Below are 6,000 nucleotides of genomic sequence, written 5' to 3'. Positions count from 1 at the left end.
TCTGAGCTCACAATTAAAAAATACATCTTTTAGTGAAGATTGTGTGTTTGAAAATTCCACTTTTAGAAAGTAGGCATTTTCTTGCTTAAATCATTTTGTGACTCTGCCTGTTTGTGGATTCCCTGTCTCAGTCACTTTGACAGTTGGGCTGTTTACACCTCTCTCAAGACAGTGACACAAAGGTAGCTGGGGTGTAGCCTCTGTGCTGGGAGGGAGGAAAGAAGTGGTCACTCATACCTGAAAGGGCTGCGCCTGCCCTCACACAATGCAGTCTCCAACCCCCTGGTGTGTGTTTGGGGCCTGGCCTGGGCAAAGCAGGATCTCACAAACAAGAGAGACTTTCCTTTGGACTAGACCGACTTCTAAGGCAGAAAGGGGTATAAGATGAGCACCCAAAAACCCTGAAGATTAGATTACTTCATGGATTAAAGAGAAACCTCTGCCTGGAGAAGAGCTGGAGAGCTGAGGAAAAGTGCTGCCCTGGCCTGTGACTGTGCTGTGTTGGGCTGTCCTGCAGTTGCTGCTTCTGCCTGTGCAAGGAGACAGAGACTGGACTTTGTTGCATTCCTGCTTGAGAAGTGACACCAAGGGCTCGGAGTAGAGCTTGCCTCCTGTTTTGAAGCCTCAATGACAGCAAAGGCTTCATCAACCAGAATGGAGTCTACTTGCTGTAGACTCTAGCTTGCCAGAGGGTGCTGTTTCCAGTTCCTGGACCCCTAGAAGTGAATTCCTGGAGCAAAAACAATCTAGTGATGCCAGATGATGCCATGCGAATTCGTAAAGGACGCCGCTGCCTGGAACCACAATGCCGCTTGCCCCGAGGCCATGGACCTCACTGAGTGCGAATCCGATGACCCTGTGAGCTGACACTGCTACCTCAGAACCACGGCGCAACCTGCCCCGAGGCCGTGGACCTAGTAAGAGTCCAATGATCCGGTATGCTTTGCATTGCTGCAACCACTGATCCTGCCTGACTTCGCTGACACTGATGTGTCATAAGTCCAATGTCTGTGACGAACCAATGCCATCACAGTGCCTGCCACCCTGTGATGTGATTGAGACCCAGTAAAGTCACCTCGAAGCATCGTAACTCCGCCGGACTTCGCATCTGCTGGAACCAAGGGACCGACATCTCATCTGACACTCCATAACCTCCACTGCCCTGTAAAGAGGACCCGACGCCGCTGCACAACGCCGCAGTCCTTCTGCCCCGTAGCACCAGAACCAACACCGTATTGGACCCAGTGAAGCCGCTCTCCCTGACTCCGTGCTTCGCCTGTTTTCTACTTGTTCTTAAGATACTGTGCCTGGGAGGGGTTGAACAAATCCGTGAACGTGCCATTGGCGTAGCATTGTAGGAAACGACTCTGTTGCGATGCTGCATTTTACCAACTTACAGTGTTTTTACCTCAAAGCACTGTTTGCTGGCTTTTAAGTGCTAAATTTGTATTTTGACTGTATATTGTGGATTTCTATCATATTTGGTCTTGTTTTGTTTATATAAATATTGACTATTTTTCTAAACCTGTGTTGTGTCATTTTGTAGTGGTTCACTGCATTACTGTGTGTGTTTGTACAAATACTTAACACATTGTCTCTGAAGTTAAGCCTCTCTGCTCGTGCCAGACTACCAAGGGGGAGAGAGGGGGTTAACTGAGTGTGATTCTCCTTTACCCTGACTATAGTGAGAGTCCTTGTTTGGACAGGGGGTAACCTGACTGCCAACCAGAAACCCATTTCTAACAAGCTGTATTTGATGGTGGGTCATCATTAAGAGCCCAATTCAATTCTGTTGTCAAACATTGTTTCCATCAGTTGAGGAATCGTAAATGTTTTGTTCCTTTTTTTCTCAGCAAAAAAGTAAAGCTAAACTACAGTCAGCTCCCATTTGGACTATGTCACACTAGCTATTGTGTATATCCAAGATCCTACTGGGCAGGAGACCGGGAGTGCAGAATTCAGCTGCTAGGGCCATGATGGGAGTGGGTAAAAAAGACCATGGCCCATATTTATACTTTTTGACGCTAAACTGCGCTAACGCAGTTTAGCGTCAAAAAATTTAGCGCCGTCTAACGCCATTCTGAAGCGCCATGCGGGCGCCGTATTTATGGAATGGCGTTAGCCGGCGCTAGCAGACCGGCGCTGCCTGGTGTGCGTGGAAAAAAAACACGTAGACCAGGCAGCGCCGGCGTAGGGGGAAAATGGCGTTAGGGCGTCTTAAAATGGGGCAAGTCAGGTTGAGGCAAAAAAATCGCCTCAACCCGATTTGCGCCATTTTTTTCGACGCCCAGACGCCATTTAAATGACTCCTGTCTTAGTAAAGACAGGAGTCATGCCCCCTTGCCCAATGGCCATGCCCAGGGGACTTATGTCCCCTGGGCATGGTCATTGGGCATAGTGGCATGTAGGGGGGCACAAATAAGGCCCCCCTATGCCACCCAAAAAAAATAAAAAAATATAAAAAATTATACTTACCTGAACTTACCTGAATGTCCCTGGGGTGGGTCCCTCCATCCTTGGGTGTCCTCCTGGGGTGGGCAGGGGTGGCAGGGGGGGTCCCTGGGGGCAGGGGAGGGCACCTGTGGGCCCATTTTGAGCCCACAGGCCCCTTAACGCCTACCCTGACCCAGGCGTTAAATAGTGGCGCAAATGCGGGTTTTTTTGACCCGCCACCTCCCGGGCGTGACTTTTGCCCGGGAGTATAAATACGACGCATTTGCGTCGCCGTCATTTTTTTAGACGGGAAAGCCTTCCTTGCATCTCATTAACGCAAGGAAGGCGTTCACGCAAAAAAATGACGCTATTTGCCCATACTTTGGCGCTAGACGCGTCTAACGCCAAAGTATAAATATGGCGTTAGTTTTGCGCCGAATTTGCGTCAAAAAAAACGACGCTAATTCGGCGCAAACGGAGTATAAATACGGGCCCATGTATCTCGGATACACAAATCTAATGGAGTCGGAGCAAACTTACTTTCAAAGTGGGTGCATTACTTTTAAATGTTTAAAGCGGCCTGCTCTGAGTTCTTATCAGTTAACGTTATCTCCCGCCTACCTTAGCAAGACTTTGGAGCTTTTCAGTATCAGCTCCTGGTACCTCAAAGGCAATTCCCACAGATATTAGACTTGATATCTCATTAGCAAGCTTCGAGAAAAAGTTGAAGACTTGCCTGTTTGGTTAGTCTTATAAGTTCAGCACCAAGAGAACCTGGTGTATAGGGCATTCTTCAAAGGGGAAGTTAATCAGTCAGCAAGGTCTGCAGTGTGATTATAATGGGAATCTCTCCTTGCCGGTCCTCACACTCTACTGGAAGCTGGTATACTTTACAAGAATAACCACTAAAAAGAAATCCCAGACTATATTGGGATCACCATGGGTCGTAGCATGATGGGCTCTGCTGGCTTGGCACAGAGCTGCGTGTCTGTTTTTACGCACCTGAGTATAACAAATTAATTTAACACGGCTTTACGCTGAGTTACATCAACATTTTCAGTCAGTACACCTCGAATCTACTGAGCAGGGATTGCCTCTTTCAGTTTCTAAGGCGTGCTGTCTAAAAATCAAGCACCAACTCAGAGAAATATTGGACACAGGACGATTTTACAGTCACTTTGGTGGTGCCAGTTTACCAGCTACAACTGCCATTCTTGGTAGTACTGAGGGGACAGGCAAGTGCACCACACTAACACATTAACAATCATTTGTTGCCATTTTGTGACATGATTCAATTGCTTATGAGAACAAGGTATATTTCCAATTGGCATTTATAATCCGACAAAATTTCATCTAATTACACAAGTGGCCAATTGGCTAAGATTCCCAACGGTATGGGCAGATGAGTGTGCCAAATATCCCATATTCACTATTTACAAAGTGTGTGATCCCGAAGAAAATACAGTCTTTCTTTTAGGCATATGAAATGACTGACTGCCCAAAACGGTATGACTTTGTCCATCCAGTCTTTCCAATCTACGAAAAACCAAAGGAGAGACTGTCATATGGACAGCAATAGCTCCATAATTTTGGGGTACACTTGTTCATCGTAAAAACTTGATGAACCATTATACGTTCGTCTAAGCATCTAGAAAAACGGAGGGATGTGCTATTTACAATTTTTTGACTGCCTCCACTTGTTTGTTGAGTTCAAGGTTGCAAGTCATAACATTGTGTGCAGAACTATATACTTATATATACATTAAATATAAAATCGTGTTTACCAAACTATCAGCCTTTAGATGTAGATTATCTGTCATTAGCCCGAATGGGGAGATATTTTTGTATGTAATATCCAAACAATCCTGCGTGTGGAATATGTGCGATTTGATACTGAGGTTGACGTGGCACTCTATACATTTAAAACCACGTTATTTCCTTTTAGACTTTTTTGTACATTGAAACGTACAAGATCGCTGGTTGAATAGAAATAGGAGCAAATGTAGCATTAGTGGCTTGCTGTGATGTGAATGTAGGTGGTTCTGCAAATTAACTACTCCATTTTGGTACCCATCATTCTCATTATCATTCGTGCCAGTAGTTTCAGGATGAAGTACTCCAGGTCAATTTTTTTCTTTTCTGCGAGAATGACGCGGCTTCAGAAGTGATGCTAACCAGACCGTGGTGCCCTCTCAAGGTTACAAGAGCCGCTTCAAGGGCTTTTGTGTACTCTTGTTTTTTAGCTTCTGTCTGACACCCGAATGTCAATCCTAGGCAGCCAAGTATAAGTTCTTATAATTAACTGTATCCATTACCTCGAAAAGGATGATGTGGCTAGATATTTGCTTTAAAATTCAGACTTAAGAAATTATAACTTTATCCTACTATATGTACTGGTGAAGATATCATATCTAGGATTTTGCTCGTGCGCTCTTATTTTTTATATATGAATGTAATCCTTGCCTTTGAATTTGTGGTTGAGGTACACGGCAAAAACTGTGTAATTTTGAACTCCGTGTTGCAGTGGCCAATTTTGTTCGCTGTGCGCTGAGAATTAGAAATAGATGTGAGTCTGTGTAACGCACTATGTTGAATGTATTTGGCTGCTCTTTCATGGGGTTGTCGTTTTAACATTTCCGGTTTATAATCTTTATAAATTATTAATATCTATTGTCATTTGTTTTAATTCGTGCTTTTACGGCTCTTCGTAAGCTGAATAAAGTTTACTTGACTGACTGACTGACTGTCAGTGACTTGGTCAATTAGTTATGATGTGAATGAGTGACTGAATGTGATTGAGTGACTCTAAATTCGGGGGCCTATGGAGCACATGGAGCACCAAAAATACCCCATCCATTCCCAAGGCTTTTAAATCTACGAATGCAAAATCATAGTAGGAGCAAGTCTGGTTGCTAAGACAAAAGCCAAGATTCTCAAAACCGTGATCCATATTTTCCAGGCATCACAAATGTGTGGGCTTATGTATGTGACTACAGGATCGGAAGTGTGACCTGCAGCCAGTGGGTGGCTTGGGAGTGAATGAAGAAGTAGCATGAGGCTGTGACTGGCTACACTACCACAGACTTTCCCTTTAGCTTTTTCCCATCACTAAAACATGGTTTAAGAAGACAATGCTGTGCAACCTTGAGTTCGTCGGGAAGGCTTCTTTATTAAGGTAGCCCCAGTAGTCCTTCTCCACCTCTAATAATTACAAAAAAATAAGTCCTTAACCTATAACTACAATCTTTTCCCTTAAGTAAATGTGTGGTCTCCCAGACAAGTCTGGGGCTTTATTCTGAGACATGAAATTGGCTGTTGGCCTGAAGAAAAGTGAAGGCAGCAGTCAGAGCAGCAAGCAGGAGTACTGGATTTTCTGCTCATGGTCACTTTTCTCCTCCTTCATGAGTGCTTAATCCATACACCTTTCCCTTAGCAGACGTATTTGCCTTCGAAAGAAGACAGTATCAGAATAGCAAGTAGAGTTCTGGATCTTTTTGATGCCTTCTGCTTTTCAATGGCTTATACCTGGGTCTGTGCAGCTGGGACTTGCAGCGAGTGCTGCCTCCG

Source organism: Pleurodeles waltl, chromosome 2_2 (assembly GCF_031143425.1).
Source record: "Pleurodeles waltl isolate 20211129_DDA chromosome 2_2, aPleWal1.hap1.20221129, whole genome shotgun sequence".
NCBI lineage: Eukaryota > Metazoa > Chordata > Amphibia > Caudata > Salamandridae > Pleurodeles > Pleurodeles waltl.
Note: the sequence above shows the minus strand (reverse complement) of the source record.